Source organism: Eubalaena glacialis, chromosome 4 (genome assembly GCF_028564815.1).
Source record: "Eubalaena glacialis isolate mEubGla1 chromosome 4, mEubGla1.1.hap2.+ XY, whole genome shotgun sequence".
Taxonomy (NCBI): domain Eukaryota; kingdom Metazoa; phylum Chordata; class Mammalia; order Artiodactyla; family Balaenidae; genus Eubalaena; species Eubalaena glacialis.
In genome coordinates this window covers 46,691,851-46,714,797 of record NC_083719.1, presented here as the reverse complement: position 1 = coordinate 46,714,797, position 22,947 = coordinate 46,691,851, and the positions used below count along the sequence as shown (strand labels likewise).

Sequence of the window (22,947 nt, the reverse complement as noted above, 5' to 3'; positions counted from 1 at the left end):
TTCCTGGACTTGGGTGGCTATTTCCTTTCCCATGTTAGGGAAGTTTTCGATTATAATCTCTTCAAATATTTTCTTGGGTCCTTTCTCTCTCTCTTCTCCTTCTGGGACCCCTATAATGCGAATGTTTTTGCGTTTAATGTTGTCCCAGAGGTCTCTTAGGCTGTCTTCATTTCTTTTCATTCTTTTTTCTTCAGTCTGTTCCGCAGCAGTGAATTCCACCATTCTGTCTTCCAGGTCACTTATCCGTTCTTCTGCGTCAGTTATTCTGCTATTGATTCCTTCTAGTGTAGTTTTCATTTCAGTTATTGTATTGTTCATCTCTGTTTGTTTGTTCTTTAATTCTTCTAGGTCTTTGTTAGACATTTCTTCCATCTTCTCGATCTTTGCCTCCATTCTTATTCCGAGGTCCTGGATCATCTTCATTGTCATTATTCTGAATTCTTTTTCTGGAAGGTTGCCTATCTCCACTTCATTTAGTTGTTTTTCTGGGGTTTTATCTTGTTCCTTCATCTGGTATGTAGCCCTCTGCCTTTTCATCTTGTCTATCTTTCTGTGAATGTCCAGATTTGCTTTCTGATCATATTTAAAACCTTCACCTGGGTGAACTTCTATGCAAACCTGTAATTCCGGGATACTGAGGTCACCAAGGTGGAATTCAGTGGGCTTCTTATTCATTGCATCCCAGATGGATGAAGGTGTTCTCTCCAGGAATCACTAAGAATATCTGCCAATTTTGAGCTTTTATTCGTAAGACAAAGAGTAATGTTAATCCATAACCTCTGCAAGGGGTCTGATCAATTCTTTAATCTCTGGGGCTGGGTTGTGGTTGAAAAACTAGCAAGGGCAGGCCCCAGTCTAAGAAACTGAAGACACCAATCTGAAGTCGAGGATGGAAATTATTGCAGAGTTGAGTCTGGGAGTGTTCTCTAGGCCTGTATCTCTAACCTGGCCTGATTGAACTGTTAAAAAGAAAGTAGGGATATGTTTGAACTCCAAGTATACGGGGAAAATAGAGGGAATGAGGGTTTTGAGTGTTTTTCTAGGTTCCTGTAAGAAAGAAGTCTGACAGCACAATCCTACTTCGATTTATCTTTTAATATAAACCACAGCATATTGAAGAGGGTTTGAAATTCTTTGTTGCTTCCCTTGCTGGCTATTTTGCCATTCCCTTCATCTCCCTTAATGTTTTCTTCAGTAAGAGTTCTAAAACAAAAAATATCCTTGTAATTTACCATCTTGACTGACTTTGGAATCCAGTTAGACAAAACAGGCAGCAACTGAACTCTGTGGTTCTCAACCTTTGTACCTTTAAAAAATATTCATGCTTTGGTCCTGTCCACAGAGATTGTGATTTCACCTGGGCCTGTGTATTGAGAGTTTTTCTAGCTCCCCAAGTGATTCTAGTGTGCAACCAAGAATGAGAACCATAGCCTTATTCTCTAATCATCACTTTCCTCAGATCCATTGACCTTGACTTCGGTTCTACTCTGACCACTTAGCCCCATGGCCACTCTCAAACCTTGTGATCGTCCAGAACTGCTCCAACCAACCTTAAAATCTTAAACATCCCACACCCTCAACGTAGCTTCCTTTCTTTCTAGCACCTCTTATTACGTTGAAGACCCAGTAGTCTGATATTTCAACTGCTCTCTTGCTAAAGCCTTCACTGTTGTTCTGCTATACCCAAATAAGAAGTTCAATGTCAGGATTAATTTACCTTTGCACTCTCCCCATTTTTATCCCTAGTGTTTCCAGAGGAAATCACAATCACATACAGTGGTGCCACAGCAAAGTTATAGTCTCTAGTCTCAACTGGAGGGAGCCTCAGTGCTACCAAAGCATCCATTTGTTTTCATAGTTAGCCTTGTCTCCATTTCTCCACGCAAGGCCCCTTCCCTTCCCAGGAAAAACCCTACCCCCGTGCCTTGAATCCTACTCCCTCTGCCTCTTTAGTGGACTTGCTCTTTCACCTGTCACTCTTTTTGTATCACTGGCTTTCTCCATATATTGGTTCTTTAACATCAGCCTCCATGACAACATGGATAAACCTGGAGTACATCATGCTAAGTGAAAAAAGCCAGATGCAGAAAGACAAGTACTACATGATCTCACTTACATGTGGAATCGAAAAAAAAAAAAAAAAATAAAGGTTGAACTCATAGTAACAGAGGCTGGGGGTAGGGAAGGATATTGATCAAAGGGTACAATCTTTTTCAGTTATAAGAAGAATTGTGGAGACCTAATGTGCAGTATGGTGACTGTAGTCAATAATAATGTACTGTAAACTCAAAATTTGCTAAGAGAGTATATCTCTTGCATTCTCACCACACACAAAAATGGTAAGCATGTGAGCTGTTGGATATGTTAATTAGCTTGATTATGGTAATCGTTTCAGTGTTTACATGTATCAAAACATCACGTTGTACACCCTAAATATGTACCATTTTTATTTGTCAATTATACCTCAGTAAAGCTGGAAAAATTTAAGAGATGAGCAAGCTCAAAACACTCTCTTCAAAAAACAAAACAAAATGATGAAACAACAAAAACAATGAAAAAACAGACTTTCGTTGGCCCTCTTTTCCCCCTTTGCCTACTTCCTTCCTCCCTTTCACACCCAGAGGCTTTTACACTCTGACTCCCATTTTTGCATTTTCCTCCACCAAAGATACTGAAATTTTTAGCGCTAAGTCCAGGGGTGTTCTCAGTCAGTATTTCACTCGGACACACTTCAAAACTATTAGTAGAGTGTTGACCCCTCTCTGTTCTTAAGCAGTCTCTTCCTGCAGGCACTCCCAGTTCTTCCCCTCAGTTTGTCAGTCTTCTCTGAGGTTTCTTCATCCTTTGTTCAGACCCCAGTGTTCTTCTGGGTTTTGTCCTCAGTCTATTCTGTCCTCACGCCTTATCCCAGAGGTGCTCTGCAGTGGCCGTGCATCCAAAACACCTGCAAAACCTGTGCAAACACAGCAGCCCGTTTCCTCTGCTAACCATCTGAATCAGTTCCTACGGGGTGGGGCCCAGGCACGTGCATTTTTCAGCAACTGCACAGATGGTTCTGATGTGCAGCCAGCCTTGACAACCAGCCTGAACATGTCATTCTCACCCATGCCTCCACAGGCATCCAGCCTGTCTTCCAATTTTTCATCTGGATTTTTCCCTTGGGCCCGAGGCTTGTTTTCTAGATATGTCTACACAGGGTCTCCAAACTTAGTGTGTCTACGACTGCCTTCCTGCCTTTGACCTGTTCTCTTCACATCCAAATCTGCTCCTTCTCCTGTGTTGCTATCTTAGTGAATGATGCCAGACTTCACCAAATTTTACAAGCCAGAAATGTGGTCATTGCTTTTGAATTTTTTCTCTCCTTCATCCCCCATGTCTTGTCCACTGTTTTCCACACACATAGACACTACCTTAGGCTAAGCCACCATCATCTCTCTTCTGAAATACTAAAACCACCCCCTAACCGTTCTCTCAGCTCTCACTTTGGCTTATTTCCACCCATCTATTCCTCACACAACACTCAGTATAGTTATTTCTTAAAGGTAAATATGATTCTATATGTTTTCCGCTTAAAAGTTCTATGACTATCTGATGCCTTTAGAATCGAGTCGAAACTTTGTAACACGACATATATGACCAATCAGGATCTGACCCCTGCTGTCTTCTCCCGTCAGGGCCCCCTTGCATTCTGCACACAGTTTTTCCCTAAGCCTTTATTACTCCTTTTGCCTAGAGCGTCCTTTTTCCCTCGGCCAGGGTCTCCCACTTTCCACCCCTGCCTTGGTAACCCTTCTTACTGTTCTAGTTCATATATCACTTTCTAAAAGGATCTTTGCCTAACCCTGCATGATGGGCTTAGAAGAACTTCCTATATATCCTTATAGTTCAAAACTTCTATTCTTAGAGTATAAGACTGTACTCCACTCATTGATTTACTTCTGTCTCCCACCTGACTTTAACTTTATGTTTCTTGAGTACAGAGACTCCTCTTATTCATCATAGAGTTTTTGTTTTGTTTGTTTGTTTGTTTGCTTGTTTGCATGACACATAGCAAGCTCTCAATGTCTATTGAAGGAATGAAATGAGAAGGAATATTCAGAAATGTTAGTAAAACAGTTCTCAGAAATGTTAGTAAAAAAACAATTCAGAAAGTAATGGGAGAGTGAGCTCTCCAGAGGAGCGGTCAACAGGTCAGAAGCTACAGGTAGAATGAACTGACTGGTCTTGAAAAGAGGTCATGCTTAGAGGAAAGCATCTCACTGGTGTGGTAGGGGTTGAAGCCAGAATGCAGGAAACTGAGGATGGGTGGTGTATTCGTTTACCAGGGCGGCTGTAACAAAGTGCCGCAGGCTGAGTAGTTTAAACAGCAGGAATGTATTGTTTCACAGTGCTTGCTGCGAGAAGTCCAAGCTCAAGGTGTCAGCAGGGACTGCCCCCTCTGAAGACACTGGGAAAGGACTCCTTCCTACCTTTTGACACATAACTTCGGTCTTCCTGTGCATTCTCCCTGTTTGCACATCTGTCTCTTTACATGGCGTTCGTTTTATAAGAACACCAGGAATGTTGGATTGGGGGCCCACACTACTCCAGTATGTCCTCATCCTGATTACACCTGAAACGACACTATTCCAAATAATGTCACATCCTTAGGCACTGGAGAGGGGCTTTGAAATTCAACATATGAGTTTGGGGGAGATACAATTCAATTCATAACAAGTGGAAATTAATGAAGTGTTGTCAGACTCTTCACTTTACTCATGCGCTATCATTGTGAGATTCATGTAATATGTCAGTACTAGCTTTTCATCTCTTATTTGAGTCCACATTATAGTATAATGTTTATTGTGGTGACCGTGGAAGAGAAGTAAGTAAATAACTTTTATTATACAGGGCTGCAGCACTGGTTTCCCAATTGTGCTCTGCACAGTTGGAGATCTTCAGCCATAGCAGCTCTCTCTGTATCCAATTTACCCAGAGAAAGGTTGGAAATCTACCTGTTGAAAATAAAAGTTTTAGAAATGTTGGAGGATAGATATATTTTTAGTTGTAATGTTGATAGCAAATAAGACAATCTGTACCCTCAACAATTGGAAATAAGAAAATTGATGGATAGTTTAAAAAAAGAAAAAGACAGAAAATATGAAATATTATGTCCCCGTATTATCAAATACTTTAAAATCTTGGATAAATGTATCATTATTAGATCTAAGTAATACACTGATAAGTTAAACACTTGATTATCCTTGTTGGAATATATATATACAAGAAGCCTTTCCCACATTAATTTTAGCTCTTGAAATGCATAGAGTAGAAAAAAAAGGAGAACTGTAATCTCCACGGAAGCAGCTTTATACCAAAATCCACAGAAGCAATTCTGTGTGCAACTTGCCAGAATATTAAATTTTAGATTAACTTCAGTGGTTTACTTTCATTTTCACGAATAAGATTTGAAAAGACAAGGGCCAGTGACCATTCCATGGTTTGGGAGAATTGCTAGTGAGCATTACACTATTGTAGAGACTCTGGTGACTTAGAAATAGCTTTTTTTATAGGTGGTTCCTATTCTTAAATTCAATATGAGTTGCCAATTTGGAAAATTGCTCTATTATATTTATCACACAGTTATAATTTCTAATGGTTTGAGGAGTCACAGATCTGACCACACCAATACTTGGCTCATTTTCAAAACGGAAAGAAAGTGCTGAAACACCACAATACTGTGCTGAATTCTTCAAAATGGAAAAACAACTGGTTTGAATGTAAAGTAAAATAAGAATCAAATGGGTGGAAATGACTGCATTTTTGAAATTCCGTTGTAAATTATAGTCTAAAATATTAAAAAAAAAAAACAACCCAGTATGTTAGCAAACATGTTTGACTTGCAGTGGAAATTAGAGGGCCTTATTGCTTGGTTTTGCTCTTCAGACAGATTGTGGACACTTACGTAAAATATACTTTTCGTAGGCCTTGGAAGGCCATTTTAAGGACTTCTGTGATAATTTACTAAGTATATTGGAAACTTCCTATACTTTGCTAAAGACTGGGTTAAATGAGATTGGTGTAAACTAGATCCTTTCTAAGGCCTTTCAAGTACTAATTCTCTCTCTTCATAAGATCGTTACACGCATGAGATATTTCACGATATCTCAGTCAAATTCTCAGTTGATTCTGAATGGATCAAGCATAAATAAATAATTATTTTTCACTGAATATAGATTTGAGGAATCAGGGAGGAAAAAAGAACTTCATAAAAAGTTGGAGATATTTTACAAAGCTTTAAATATTTCGAGGAGAGAACCCAGTTTAATTCACAAGATAGTCCTCTATTGGTATAAACTCATTTCTGTCTAGCTAACTAGCTAGTCAAGAGTGTAAGGTGGGCAGTCTAATGAATTTTAAACTTACTAGGGTCACGTTCAAAATAAGCCTACAGCAAAACCAGGATGTCAGATTATCTTGGGTCATGGAGACTGCAGCGTGAACTGTGAAGTTTGAAGAGCTTCGCTTCCTCACAATTGAAGGGAACAGGAAGACTGGTGAGGTTCAAGCAAACGTGGGCACTTTTGGTCACTTTTATCTTGTTTTGAATATGCTGGCTGAGTCTATGTCTTCTGAGTATCCTGAAGATATGGAGGGGTCAGCAAAGCATATTTGACTCTTTGCCAAAACACTTTCCCTACTGTGTCTCATAGCCTTGAGTTGTTCCTGGGGAATTTAATCCATGTGCTTATGATTCATTTGCACTAGACTCATCAAAATGTCATAGGGAGATATTGGATGTCCAAGAAACCTTAAAGTTTATGAGGCCATTTAAGGCATTTATCTCTGAACCAGAAAGTCGGGGTGTACCAGGAATACACAGAATTCAAACATAATGGGGGCACAATTTCATTTTGTCTAATACACCCTAGGAAACCTTGGAGTGGATTCAAAATTTCTACATTCCAAATGCTAGTCTAACATTTACATTACTAATGGCATCCCAATAACAAGTGCAGGGCTAGAACAAGAATATTCAACATTAAAAATATCTGAAAGCCACATTTTGAATAATTTAATTTGAGTATCTGCACAGTGGCCTGAGGACCTATAGATTTAAAGTTAAGTCCCTTCTAAGTAACAGAAAAACAATTGGTACTTTTTAAATTTTTACTCATTTAAAAGGAAGTTATTCCTATGTCAAAGGAATCCTTTGACATTCTTTAATATTCTGTCATTTAAAAAATGCTTTAAAATTTGTAATCTCATCTGATTAAGTAAATAGGTCTGGTATTGCAATCTCCATTTTTCAAAAGGGAAGATGGAATTATATGTAACTTTGAAAGTTGTTACTTTAGTTGCAATAATATGTACCTTGTGATAGCTATGAGCTGTGATTGTGTTCACTAATAAAAGCAGTGCTGCACATATCCCATGTAGCTCTATTTTACCTTTACATTCATCTTTCCCACACTTGAAAGAAATCTTTGACTTGGATTGTTAGTAAAAACCAAACCAATCCAAACCGTAATTCCTATTATAACACAAAGCATGAATATTATAATTGCCATAAAATTCAGTTCTAGTTTTTCTCCAAAAATAAGATGCTTGCTCCAGCATGATTCTCTTCCTTCCTAATTCCACATATTTGCATTTTAAAATGGCCTTTTCCTATGGGGTAACATAAGCTCAGAGTGTTTTTTGAACGTAACGTATACCCCATGGTCAGGTCAATTCCATCAGGGCAGAAACTAAGTGGGCCAGAACTTATTTAAATTATGTAGTTGCCTGGAAATAAGTTTAACTTACACAAGTGTGCTGTAAAATGTGAGTGGAGAATATTTTTCTCCCTTAATAAACTACAATTCAGATCATTCATTTTTTAAAAACTGAGCCAAAGATTAAGATAGTCTCCATTGTGTAACATTGTTAACATAATTTGATGGCAGTCTTAAGAGAGTTTAATTTTGGTGAACTGATTTATAATCAGTTAATCTTGCAGATTTCATAATTTCTGGCATTTCTTCCTTCCTCTATTGTTTCTATTTCGTCAGCTGCTTGACTCCCCAAAATATGCAACTAAGTTAAATGGCCATCCAGGTGAAAGGTTATTGGCACGTGAAGCCTGTGACCGAATAAAACTTACAAAGCAGATGTCTCCACACTGACGCTCAGGACCATTCAGAGACGAAATACTATCTTCACTAGGGTTTCAGGGCATCTCATCCTCCTGGTTTTCCTTTCTACTTTGGTTATTCATTCTCATTCTCCTGTGCTGCTTCCTCCCAAGCTCCTCAAATTGTTAGCGTTGATGTGTCTCACGCTTAGCCTGTGGCCTCTTCTGTCCTCTTTCTATGTATCTCCTACCTGATCTCATGTAATCATACAACTTTAATGTCTATAGGCCATTGTCAAATTTCTACCACCCACCTGGACTTCTCCCCTGAATATAGACTTTAATATTCAACTGCCTACCCACCATTTCCACTCGGATGTCTACCATATATCTGCAACCTAACTCGCCCATAACCAAAGTCTTGTTCTTTCTTACCAAACCGGCTTCTGCTACACGCTTCCCATCTCAGGCCAAGCTTTGCAATGATCTCGGCCTCCTCTCTGTTTCTCACCACCCTCCCCCAATCCAGTCCAATCAGCAAATCCAGCCAGCTGTCCTGCAGAATAGAACCCGGAATCTGACCACTTCTCACCACCTCCACTGCTCCCAGCATGGTCCTGGCCATCAATCTTTGTCACCAGCCACCTCTGCACCTGCATCCCTACTTCCCCCGTGCCCACTTCAGTCTGCTCTCCACACATCAGTAGAGTGGCACGGCTGAACCTATGTTGCGTCAGGTCACTCCTTCGCTCAGAACCTTTCAGTGACCTCTGATCTTTATCAAAATTAAAATCCTTATAACAGCCTACCACCCGTGGGTTCCTATTACCTCTGATTCAGCCCCTACTCCTCCCGGTGTGATCCAGTCACACTGACTCCCTCCTATTCTTCCAACTCTCCAAGTACAGTCCTGCTTTGGGGGCTTTATACTTTCCATTACTTCAGACCAGAACCTGTATCTTCCATTATCCCCTTGTTTTACTTCCTTGCTTCTCTCGTTCTTTATGCAAATATCTTCTTAGTGAGGCCTTTCCTGTCCGTCCTCTTTAAAAATTATATCCATACAATCCCTGTTCCTGGAACTCTCCATGCCACTTCCTTTTTAAAATTTTCTCCTTAGAACTTATCACCATATAAAGAACTCTATAGATTTTGCTTATTCATTTTAATTTCTGCCTCTCCTGCCCCAAGTAGAAAGAAGGCCCTAGTCTATTTTATAGCTCACTGCTATATTCCCAGCTTCTAGAGTAGTTCCTAGAACATGGGGTAGTCAAGAACTATTTGCTGAATTAAAGAAGAATGAATGATTCCTGCCCATCTTTCACTCCTTAAGTAGAAGCAGGAAATATAAAAATGTGGATTATTAAATTATCAGACTTGCCCATATTCATATGTAAATGTAATAATCCAACTTGGTTGTTGGGATATGTCAAAAAAAGTTAGGAGAACATGCATTTTTAAAAGCTTGATCAAACACTGTTTTTTCTTCAAATCTAAGAAAAACCCACTGTCAGTCAAGAAACCAGAATTATATTGAATTAATTGTTTCTAGGTCATTAGTCAACTTGACTGTGCTGTTACGCTCAAAGCACTAAATACAGCATGTATCGAACCAAAGGTCCTTCATGATCCTTGAAACTTCCTTGCATTTCTAAAGAAATACCCAGGCTTATGGGAAGAAGTTTTAATGAGACATTGTGCTGTTCAGGAAAGAGGAAATCATAGTTTCTGACCTCGGGAGCATTGATGAAATAATAGAGCAAAGGCTCTAGGGAAATTAGTTTTTAGGAAGTGGAATCCAGTGGCTCATCGCACATTCTAAATAGCATCAGAGTAAGAATGACAGTCTGGCTGATTGGGTTTAGTGATGTGGGTAGATTTGGCTGCTGTATCATCCAAAGTAGATTGAAACCCCCCAAATATCAACGAGACCTTACAAAGGTATAAGGACTATTGAGCAGCAGTTCATTCTAGGACTCCATTTAAGTGAGAACAGCAGGTAGGCCAAGCGAGATCAGGACAATTTCAGTACTGGAATTATAATCAATGAAGATAGATAATCTTAAATTTGTTCTTGTGCCTGTCCTGACCTGTTCAATCCACAGATATTTCTGACACATCTACTGTGTACCGGGCACTGTGTTAGAAAGTGTACACAGCAGTGACTATGACAGATACGATCCCTGCCCTCATGCAGCTTCTGTCCTAGTGAGGGAGACAGACACGTAGACAGACAAATGAGTATATAAGTGCAGATGGTGATGGGCGCTTGAAGGAAGAATAGAAGGGTGCTGGTGGGGAGAACAACAGGGCCACAGACCAGGTTGTCATGAAAAGCTACCCCGAAGGTTCAATTTCAGTCCGTGAGGTGTTTGAGGAAGCCCTGTGTGCGAATCCTGTGTAAGGACGTTCAGATTTGTCCTCTAGTTCCACTTCTTCCCACTTTCTAAGACACCTTGTGCCCCCAGCCCCTTTCCTTCAGCCAGTGCTTTCCATTTTTCTCCACTATCTCCCCACCCTCTGCATGATCAATTCTCTCCTATTTCGAAATAAAGCCATCACATTTGAATTCTTCTCTCCAGCCTTACTTACTTTATTTCCTCACCACCTAAAACCTCCCATAGTCCCCTCTTAACCCCTTGTTGATTTTGTTTCATTGAGGTGTATTTAAATAGGTTTCTGAGGCATAGGTCTATCCAAAAGACTGATGCACATATACTTAAAGTTTTAATTCAGCTGAACTACTAACATCTTTGCTTCAAGTACCATGTCATTTTTCATTAAATTATAAGCTACTACATCTTAAAATAATAACCATGTGATAGTGTTATTTTTGCAGTTTCTCACAATAGGTGCAGTTTAGGACAGATTAAACTGTTCTGGACTAAAATGAAGCTCTTGCCAAAAGAATTTGAAATCCTTAAGCTGAGACTTGATCAAGGTAGAACCACATTTTGCCACATGACACAGTGCGGATGTGGAATGGGTTGTTGTAATAAGCAAATTAATAATAAACAAATAATAAAGTGATGGGTTTTTGTGGGGTTTTTTTTTGTGTTTAATCTCCCAGCAGATGGGCATAAATTAGGTCACATTAAAATGAATTTTCCAATTTTGGTAGCTCTATGCCAACCTGCCAGAGTGTGAATCCCAGTGACTTGCATAATCTCTCTTACTCAAGCATCTCTGAGACCCTTCGGAGCAGCTGACAATCGCCCCTGCATGGATCTGCCCAGGATGCCACTTTGTACTGTCCTCTGCTCTACCAGTGGCCTCAACCCACATTCATCGGTCTCTAGAGCACCTGGCAGCAGACACCAGCAAGATCGTTCTAGCTATTAATGCTCTCTGTTCCATCTAGGGGGTGCCAGCACATTATTCTCTTGCCCAATAGAAAGGAGAATGCATCCTCCCTTCTAGTTCTCTCAGGGGAGCCCAACAGCAGTGCTTCTTCTTGAACTCTCAAGTTTTAAGAAATCAGTAAAAAAGTTCTTCCAGTTCTCACACTCAACCCTTTGTCTTTCCAGATTGTGACTGGGAGAGTTCGTATGCCCATCACCACAATCTACTCAAAATCACTATACCTTCTGGAATCCCAGGCTTTATAGCTGAGTCTGGTTATTCATACTAGATGATTTTCTTAGAGTTAATTCCTACCCAGAGACTTACTTTCTGTTTTAGTGAGGATGGTCTAGATCATGCTACAAGAAAGAACTCCAAAATCTCAGCTGCTTAAAACAATGTAAGTTTATTTCTCATTTATGCTGTGTGTTCATCATAGATTAGAAGTGGAGAGAGGGGGGTTCTGCTCTTTACTTAGGGACATGGCTAAAGGGAGACTCCACCATTTGGAAAGTTTCCAGTCATGGCACAGGAGAGGGACACTACATACCGGTTCTTAGTGGTTTTCCCCTGGAAGTGGCATATGTCACTTCTGCTCAAGTTTCCTTGGCTAAAGTCAGTCAGGTGACCACACTTAACTTCAAGGGACCAAGGAAGTGCAGTCCTGCCATGTGCCTTGAAGGAGGTGAACTGGGAATGTTGGTAAACAGCACTAGTAATGATCACACCGCCTTCCTTGAAATTTTGCTTCTATAAACTTCTCCCCCTCCCTGCCCACTCCTGCCCCTTATGACATAGCTCTATTTGTATGACCTTCAGTCATGTAAATGGCTCAAGCTTCCTCCATATTAGTGAGTGGTTCTTGCTAAGGGTCTCTCTTGAGTTGTTGGCTTGGACTTCAGTCATCTCAAGGCTCATCTGCTTTTAAGGTCACTCATATAGTTGTCAGGCCTCAGTTCCTAGCCATGTGGGCCTCTCCATTGGGCTGCATTTAATATGATAGCTTGCATCCCCCAGACTGAGAGATGAGAGAGAAAGAGACATCCCAAGACAGGTAGAAGCCACAGTGTTTTTTAATCTTATCTTGAAAGTGACATGCTGTCACCTTTTGCCAGATGATGAACCCTGGTACTGTGTGGGAGAAGAGACAAAGATGTGCATACCAGGCGGTAGGTAATTGGGGACCATCTTGGAGTCTAGCTAGCACTGTCCTTCAAGAAGGCTCCTCACGTCCCATGTAAATCCATGGCTACAAATAAATGCTTTCTGAATCTCAGCTTCTGCCAAGCAGTGTACCCAACACAGAGCAAATATAATTTAGAATTTCTCTCTAGGGGGTCACTTCATTTAGACTAGTGTTGGTCTTCTTCTATGCAGTTAAATAGTCTTGTATCTTAATCATTTTCTATGTCCCATATCCAGGGAAGTGCATTTACTCTTCCACAGAACATTTGCTTTATTTGTGTTCTAAGTGCTATTTTTAAGTCACTTGTGTTTAGGTGGTGGTTGTACTTCAAATGTTAACAGACATAGTATATAGCAAATAAGAGCAAATAGATACTTGATATTTTTTCCTGCCCCTTTCTGTAGAAGGATGAGCCATGTGAGCTAAGTGTGACTTTAAATAGGACACTGGGAGGAATTAGAAATTGTGGCACGGTTGCAGAAAACCCACATTACAATCCATCCTTGTCAGCACTCTGTGATTCCATATACCAGTATTCCTTTTGGGTTAATCAAGAAACCATTGAAAGATATTAGAGGGAAAATACAATTTTTTAAGGGGAAGGAAGTTCATATTTGGAAGGAGGGATTATGCATGGCCGTTATAATAACAAATAGGGGAATGCATATGTGAATTTTTATGCACTCTTGATTTTATTGAGCAAAAGTAGGGCGATTTATTTTCCTTTCTTTGTTAATTGTTCATACAGAAATAAACCCTACTGTGCAGGAAACTAGGCACTCTTCCCTACCTTCTCCTGGTATTGAAAGTTTATTGAAATCCTCAAATCAGTTTCATACCATGGTACCAGTGATGTCTCTTGGATTAATTCAGTCAAACCATGCAGTGTGACCAATGCAGACAGTCTGTTAGAAGCACATGGATAGCTTGCCTTTTCTTCATTCTTTCTGCCTCTATTGTTTCTGCATTTTGTTTGCTTTTATCCTGCCATCTTGAATCTCTTGTACCCCAAATTATAGTATGCTCATTATATGCAAGGTTTCTCCTCCTACCCGCCCCCTCTTCCTTCCCCCAGTGACATCTCACTTCATTCCCAAGAAAAACATCACCCTCCCCTCTCAGCCCACTGTGTTTACATTTCTCTGCTCTTTTCCTCTCTCCCCCTGGCATGCTGGTTTAATCAATTTTACCAAATGACTTTCCTGGCAGCTGTAAAAAGAAAACTCAGAGCCAGTTAATAGCAATCTAATACAGTACTTTTTGTCATTTCTCTGAAATGTACAGAAATGTTTGGTCATTGGATTGATTTTTAATGATCTAAATGATCAGATGTCTCAACTCTGCACTGCAGCAGCCTGATAATAAATAGGAAAGGGGAGGGGCTTGGGCACTGGGTGCTCACTCAGTGCCACATAAATAATCCCCCAAATGCCAGCCAAAGAGACAATGTAAAATATGTCTTTGCCAAATCATATATTAGCATTTTTAAACAAAGACACCTAGCTCTTTTAATTTTGCATATGGAGGAACTAAAACAAGATGTTTTGGATGAGGGTTTAGAAAGTCATTGATGGGCTTAGCAATCAGACTGCAGCCTAATTCTATGCATATCTGTTGACATAAGCAGGACGTCAGCAAAGTGCTTCCCAACATTCCCAAATAGCATCCTGGCATCTCAAAGGTAGGGGGAAGCTTTGGCTATCTTTTATCTGAAAGGCAATAGAACTCTCAAACATATACGAAATCAGTAAACTGCAAAACAAGTCACTTGTTTTTTCTCTCTGTAGGAAATAAATTAAACAAAAATAAAGATAAGTATGGGGAAAAGAAACAATGAAATATTATGAACTCCCCATAAGGCTTATTAACTAGCTGTGAAAGCTTGGGTGACTTGCTTAACTATTCTGGGCTTCGGTTTCCTCACTGTAAAATGGACAGACTAGTAGTACTTTTCTGGATGATTAAATGGAGAACAGCAAGTCAAGTGTTTAGCATTGTGTCTGGTACTTACTAGTTACACAGCTCATGATCGTTTTTACTATATCTACTCTCTCTGTAATTACCCCTCCCTACAGTCCTGTCCGGCCAGGTCTAAATCCACAGGATGCGGCTGCTCTCACAGTACGGTGGGCAAAGTGGTTTTGGAGTCCAGTCGCAGCTCAGACACTTACTTTCTGGGTCCATGAGCAATAACCTAACCCCTTCTAGGCTCTTTAGCTTCCTCACCTATAAAGTGGGCGGTGTTAATACTAGCTTTATAGGGTTATTACAAACATTAAAAGAAATAACTTGTGTAAAACTCAGTGCACAAAACCTTTCCCCATCAAAGGGACTCAAAAATGTTAGCTTTATTTCATCCTTCTCCCCTCATTTCCAAAAGTTCTAAATGGTATGTGGAAGGAAGCTAATTCGTTTCTTGTGCTAATGCTTCAATTAATATGATGTTCTTTTGAGAAGCTCAGCTCAATTTACATAGCCGGAGCTATACAGATACATCCTTTACACCAGGCTGATTTGGGGCTCACACTGATGAAAGGAGTTTTATATATGTTTTCTGTCAAAAGAGTGTAGTTCTCCTTGAGAAAGAAGGCACTGTTTCATTTTGAAGGCTGGATCTTAGTTATCAGTACAATAAAGTCGCCAAGTTGGGTTGCCTACCAATCTAATGAGTTTCTGTTGGATTAGTTCCATTTAGTCTGTTTCATGGCCTGGGTCAGACAGCTCACTAATGGATGTACTTAACATGCCACTTTGGTCCAGATGGTGTGACTGAAGAGGCTCAATTTCAGTGCTGGTAAAAGTGACCCAGAGGCACTCTTTGCTGATGATATTAGGGGCATGGTCTTTGTATTTGAAAGACACCATCTCCCTCTCCCCATCGCATATTGCAAGAAAATTAGATTCTAATAGAAAGAACAGAGTCCAAGAGTTGTAGTAACAGGAGTTTATACTCTCATTTGAGAAATTTTGTATTCCTGGGGTAAATGAGATCAATTTTGGCTTATAATAAGTGTTCCTTATGTTTTTCAGATGTTGGAGAAAGTGTGGCAACAAAGCAAAGCAAAACTTTGCAGTTACCATGGCGGGTGGGAGTGGAGATATAAAGCAAGAAAGACATAAAACAGAATTGAGTTTGATGGGTTGTTCTAAATTTCTGTAAATATGTTAGGTCTTTAGAAATAAATTTATAATCAAAATTATAAATATATTTTACAAAGGATTGGAAAGCTGAATATCAATTATATTGTAAAATGTTTCAAAATTTTTAAATGGATAGAAAAAATCTGTTTGGACTTGGGATCCCTAATTATTAAATATTTATTTTTAGCTCTGAAAACAGCAAATCACCTACACATTTTATAAACCTATATCATTGTCTTTTTACATACTAAAAATGTCTCGATCATTTGTTAGTATTTTGTCTTTGTTAGTATACGTTTTTAAGGGTCTTCAACCCTATTAAATGTTTGGAGGCTTGGAAGTTACTAGGGAGGAGAGAGAAAGGTACAGCTTCTCCAAGAACTCAGCATCTGGTCAGAGAGATAGAAACAGGATTCTTTTATTACTGTCAACAGTTCCCAAATGAATATCCTTGTGTGTGTGTGTGTGTGTGTGTGTGTGTGTATTTGCACTAAAGGAATCATTTTTGTAGGAAAGACTCCTGCAAATCAAAGTTATGTGATTTTACATTTTAAAAAGTCTACTCATTTGTACTCCAAGAAGGTCTTTCCAATCCGTGTTTCCACCAAATGTTTTAGGTGTACCTGTTTCCCACCCCCTCACCATCATTGGATATTTTTAGTCTTTCATTTTTACCAATGTGATAGGCAAAATTTCTCATTGTAGTTTGAATTTATTCCTTTGGTTATCAGTGAGATAGAACATCTTTTCAAATGGCTATTGGCTATTTGCAGTTCTCCTTATGTGATGTTCATTTGCATCCATTTCCCATTTGTCTTTTGGGTTGTTGGTCTTATTCTAATTTATTTATAGGCTCTCCTTAAAGCAAATGATACAAAAATCGTACCATGGCTATGTTTATAGCCTACTCTGCTAACTCACTTTGCATTAGTCATTGCTGGAGAAGCCTATACTATTTAGCTTTTTCATATTTCTACAGTGTTGTTTTTCTTCTTCCCAAATGTAACATTCCCACCATTGAAGTCAGCAGGTTAGATGGCAAACATTTGAGGAGTTCAAGGGCAACAAATATGTATTGATTTCTTGTATGTGTTCAGTGGTTAACCTATACCTTTCCATGTACAGTCATTGTACTATAGTAATCCCAAACAAACCTAAGAAATAGGTATCATTGTTGTTTTCCAAAGGAAAAAGATTAAGATTCAGAGAAGGTTGAGAAATGAGCCCAAGGTGAATGAAGTGATAAGAGACCTCAGGTCTGTCTAATAATACCAAACACCTGGGCTGCATCCACCAAACCACACCTTCTTCAGAAACACTTCTATTAACCTAGCAGGGCAAATTAGCTCGTTTGTACTCAGGGCTCTGAGAAGATGTAATACAGAAAGAGACAAAATTAGGACTTAGGTTTATCAATCTCAAGCTTTGGTTGGGGACTAGAGGCGGGAGGGCGAGGCTAATGATAAGAGGGATAAAGTCATCCTTGGATTAACTTGAGTAAAGGAAGAAAAAACGGAAAAGGCAATCTCAACAGTACTGAGGATATAGGGTGCCCGTATCAGTGAGCTGGAGCTTGCAAACAAAGAGGAAAAAGGGAGAGACCATCCAAATAGAAATGTGCGTCCACTTAAGTGTTCATGAACCATCAAAGAAACAGCATCAACAGAACAACGACAGCAGCATGGACGGAGAACAGTTAAGACTCATGGTGCCTCATTATGGGATGCCATTCAGACAGTGGAGGTTAAAACAAAAAAAAAAGCAGAACTTCATACTGCTGAAAGTTCTCCCAATAGGAAGCGTGTCCAAATACCAGAGACTTAGTTTCATGGGAAGAGGATTAGTTATACCTTGGCCTGTTTATCCAAAAGCAAAGATGTGGGTAGCCAGTTTACTAGAAGTGTCTTCTTGGAGTATAAGGGACAATTATGGTAGCTTAGGCCACCGGCTTTCAGTAAATTCCATCTTGTACTTTACAAAAGTTAGCTCTTTATTCTGCTGTTCTTATGAATGTGTTAGTCTGCAAACATATCGTTGTCCCAAATTAGTCACCTAGTGTTTCTCTGAAAGTGATTTAAAATAAGCACACCCACGTCATAATATGGAATAGTAAAATAGGTCCTGGCTTGATCCTTTAAATGGAATTCAGCAGAAAGTATGATTCGCTTTCCAAGGGGTTTTTGGCACACACATCAGCTTCTGATTTCCTAAGATTAGAATGTGATCCTTGCCCTGAGTATTGACAATATCATGTAATATAAGAAACCTCTTTAGTTTCCCCCGTGAACTCCAAGAGAGATCCAAGCCTACTGATAAATGATGGATTTGCAAATTGAACATAGCTTTTGTTTGTTTTTATTTACATTGGTTGTCACAGGTGTCATCAGTTGTCAAAACTGTTGTTTCAGTTCAATAATAGCAACTGCAATTTTGAGAATTAAACATCTGATTTTAAAAGTGTTTTTTTGGCAGATGAGCTTACTCACCAGCTATTTAGAAAGAAAAAAAAAAAAAAACACTGTGAGAAACCATAAGCTTCCCTCTTCTAACTTGGATACCTATTGAGAAGTGCCCTGGATTATAATCAGTGTTTCATGTTGAACCCTCTCAGGGAGGATGCCTTTGGTGCAAGTCTGGAGCTGCTAATTCAATGGCTTAACATAAACAAATAAGGAAGATGTATTGTCTTATAACATGAAATTCCAAGGTAGAGCATTCCAGGGATGGTTTTTTTTTGTTTTTGTTTTATTTATTTGTATTATTTGTTTATTCAGTTATTTTTCAGGGATGGTAATTAAGAGGCTCAGGCACATCACCCAGGTTCTGCTTGCCTTCTTAGCATGTTGTCTTTTTGCTCAGACTGACTCTCCTAATTATCACAGGATCATGGCCCCAGCCAGGCACAAGGTCCAAAGGTAGAAAATGAACCCTTTCTTCTTTGTGCTTCTCTTTTTAAGAGACGCTTCTCCCAGAAGTCATCTCAGCTGACTTCCTTTTATATCTCTTTGGCGAAGTTTGGTCTTAGGACATAAAGGAATTACTGGCCAGAAAATGGGATTAGACTGTTCAGGATTTACCCCTGAGCTGGGCAGGGAGTCACTTTCTCTGAGTACTTAGCTGCGTCAAAAAGTAAATTCCCGCAAAAATAACTGGGTTTCTGCTAGCAAGGAAGAGGGAGGGTGGACGCTGAGTGGTTTACCAGCAATGGTAAAGGAACCCTGGTGTTAATCACATGGTAATACATGTTAAAACCGAAGTTTCAACAAAGGCAGTGAGGTACAATAGCCACATTCCAAAGTGTGGTGCCCGTCCTAGAGTCCAAGTTTCAAAATAGGTGGCCAAGAGTCAGTTTCATGACATTTGGGCCCCTTACACCAGGGCCCTTAACTCAGATCAAGGCAATAACAGAGTTCAGAGAGGGGAAAGGAAGTGTAACTTATGAAAAGCTATTATTCATTTTTTATAGAAAGAGATAACTGGGTGGTGCTATGAGCCCTACCCTCTCTTCCCTCAAAGGGGGCTGCAGTCATCTCATTGACATCAAGCCCAGAAAAAGAGGATTCGATGGTGGGAATTTTTCCCATGGACCGGGTGTACACCGCATGTGAGAGAGAGCTGGCCCTGAGCCAAAAGGCACTTGGACTTCAACAGCAAGGGTTTGGGTTTATAAGGATTGGATCCCTAGAAAACCGTGGGCTTGGTGGGGGGCTGAGGAACCAGCAGCACTCTGAACACAAGCTCTTTCTGGGTCCTAGGAGTTGTTGCCAGAGGGACCAGCGGGGATGCGGCTGATGAACCCACAAAAGTGCCCACGAGACAAAGAGGCAGCTTTCAACATCTGCCAGGTCCCCAGTGCAAGATGCCATCTTAGGACAGTGCCCGTTCAAAAAAAAACTCTTCTCCTTCCTTTCATCACCTCTCTGCATGCTCTCCGACCCCAGAGGAGTCAGTACCAACAGCTGTGAAGTCAGGCTAGCAAGGAGGGGGGAGATAAACCTTACCGCTGCCTCACGCACTTACCCTGTTGCAAGCAGCTAGTCTGCAGTGGGTCCAGCTGGGAGCTGGAAGATGTGAGTTAAATCAAGTTTGGAGTTTCACATTACAGTTTGGAAGGGACATTCTATTTTTATTTTTATTTATCGATTTTTAAATATTTATTTATTTATTTGGCTGTGTCGGGTCTTAGTTGCAGCACACGGGATCTTCATTGCGGCTCACAGGCTCTTTGTTGTGGCATGTGGGCTTCTCTCTAGTTGTGGAGTGCAAGCTCCAGAGTGCGCAGGCTCAGTAGTTGCGGCACACGGGCTTAGTTGCCCTGCAGCGTGTGGGATCTTAGGTCCCCGACCAGGGATCGAACCTGCGTCCCCTGCATTGGAAGGTGGATTCTTAACCACTGGACCACCAGGGAGATCCCTGGAAGGGACATTCTAATATCTGAATAGAATCTGAGTTGATGGTTTAAAGAGAATATAAAGTTCTCTGTTGCCTGAGATTGCCCAGAAAAGTGACAAGACTTTCTCTATAAATAAAACTTAAAGGGGTAGTGAGAAACCAAAATAAAATGTGTTTTTAATACATATCACATGTCCTTATTTTCAATGACTTTGTTATAATATTAATACTCTTTAAAAGCATTTTTTTAATATCCTGACAATACCACATCACATTTGTATCTCTAGTTGCATGTTTCTCCTTTCAATCGTCCTCTAGTATTTGAAAGGAAAATTATTTACACTGTCCAGCAAATATTCTGATTTTTAAAACACCTATGTGCCAGTGGAAGAATCTCAAAGAAGATCTGTGTTAAAGGTGTAAGAAGCAGTAAGTCATTGCGAAAAACAAGGGAAATGGGAAAGTTAGTATTAATGGTAGTGCCCTTCTGTCCCACTTCACTGCCTTTCACTTGCCCTTGTCTTTATATTCTCCTCTGCTTCCTTTCAGACTCCTTAGGACTGGGAGTTTAGGATTGTCACTTGCTCACAAAAGGTACAGCCCATGAGGAGAAGTCACCAGGGATTCTGGGTTGCAACAATGGCTTGATCCTTCTCCTTCAGGAACAAAAATATTCCAACCCTTGACACACTATGGTAGCCTCATCCAAATGGCCTGTGCCTCTAATCAGTGGGTATTTGTTGGGCAGAGGGAGAAAGGTGAGGAGTTTATTCATTAACTTTGTTCCTGCTTCCAGTGCAACTTCCATTCTTTTAAAAATAAAGCAGGCATTTCAAAAATCATGGAAGCTTGCTGAGAATCCTGGTGACAAAGGATCAGATCCTCATCTACCTGTTCCATCAGCAATCTGAAGGGGAAGGGTCAGTGAGAAGAGTGGAGAAATCCTCAAAGTAAACTTACTATTTGATCAGCTTTGCTACTTTATTTTGTGGAAAAATTTAAAGTTCTTTTGTGTCTTTATCCATTTTACAAACCTCAGAACTAAAAACGGCAGATGAAATCATGTTACATTTCACATTGACTTCTTCCCTACTCATATGATGTGCTTCCCATAGAGAAAAGTATAAGCTACATGACTAGGCAATTAGATCACATGTTAGTATTTTTCTTTTTCATTCAGTTTTGGACATGGTGTTTATGTTTGCCTGTTTGTATCTGTTAAGTGAGCTGTGTGGTCTGTAGTGATGTTTTTAGGGGTGGAGTATGCCAATTAGAGAGGGAGGCAGGCTAGTTGATAGTTTCAAGTGCCCAGCATTATGGATTCTCCTCCAAGTCAGAACATTAAGAAACACAGCAGAGCAGAAGGTATTAAATGCTAGGTGACAGAGGAGTTATCTGTCTACAATAGGCAACTAGGATTTAGTAATTAGCCTTGAATTTATTTTGCACTCAAATGCAAAGAATGTTTTAATTAATTATATCAAAATGACTTTAAAACAATTATTCTAAAATATTGACTTCTGGTTTCAATGTTTTAATATTTTAAAACTGTTAAATGATTATTTTAAAGTAATCATATGAATGCCCTTTTTTCTCCCTAAAAAGGAATTATGCCTTTCAAGTACTAAATTCTCTTCCTCCATAAAGCTAATAAAAATCACACTATTTTCCCCCTTCCTTAATCTCTCTCTCTCTCTTTCTGTCTTTTGCCTCCTTATCTGAAACAAATTAACATTCAGTGAATAAAATGATGAAAGGGGTTTGAGAAAAATAAGAAGCTAATATTTTGACTGGAAGTGTAATAGATGTCAGTCAGAGAAAAAGGATGCTCTCTCCAGAATCCCTGCATGTGGATGTAGATGTAGATACATTAATTGTTAATTCCTCTGTGTGTATGTGTGTGTGTGTGTGTGTGTGTGTGTGTGTGTTTTAATTTAAGCCCCTTGATTGAGTAACCATCAATTCAATGTCAAGCTAATTCAAGATTTTGATTGCAAGAAAAAGAAACTGACTTAGACTAGCTTCTGTGAAAAAGGAGGGAATATAGTTACTGGAAAGGTACAGAAAATCACGGAAACAAAATGGAACTGGGTCTTGTTGGATTTGTAAAACTCAAGAATTGAGGCAACTCCTCTTTCTGTGGCTATATAATCATCCATTTCTGTTTGTCTCTGTGTTTCAGCTCTTTGCCTGCTTCTATCTGTAATTGCTACAATTTCCTTCGTCATTAGTTTGCACTTGACCCAAAATGCCTTCAGCCCCTAAGTCCACATAACATTTTGGTTCAAGCTCATCTGGAACTGATTAGATTCCCTATTTTCTTATGACCATTCACATTCCAAATATACAATATTAATGTTTTCTATCCAGTGAATGAATCAGGTGCTAGTGGGTCAAGTTTTCATACCTATTGCAGTCAGGTTTTATAAGGGTACTAAGGATGTAGGGAAGGAAAGCTCTTTAGAAAGAGCTGTAGGCAGACAAAAATAATCATGTTTGGTATAGTGATTGATTCATTTATGATAATTATTCACTCAACTAATATTTCACTGAGCACTTATTATGCACCAGACACTATTCTAGGCACTGGGGATACCACAGGGACAAAACCAACCAAAAAAATCCCAGGGCCCTGATGGAATTTCTCTTCTTATGATGATCATTAGCCCTCTATTTCAAAGATAACTGAAAAAAAAAAATGGAGTAGCAATGTCCTCATACAGTAAATACGTGTTGAAATAACAATACATATGTATTGTGTCTTTATATGTATATGTAATATCTACATTAT

At 39.6% G+C, this 22,947-nt stretch overlaps 1 protein-coding gene across 4 annotated transcripts in view; it reads left to right on the top strand.

Moving 5' to 3' along the window:
- Positions 1-22,947, top strand: part of PDE4D (phosphodiesterase 4D) — a 721,935-nt gene that overhangs the window by 129,812 nt on the left and 569,176 nt on the right. The gene's annotated exons all lie outside the window — the stretch shown is intronic.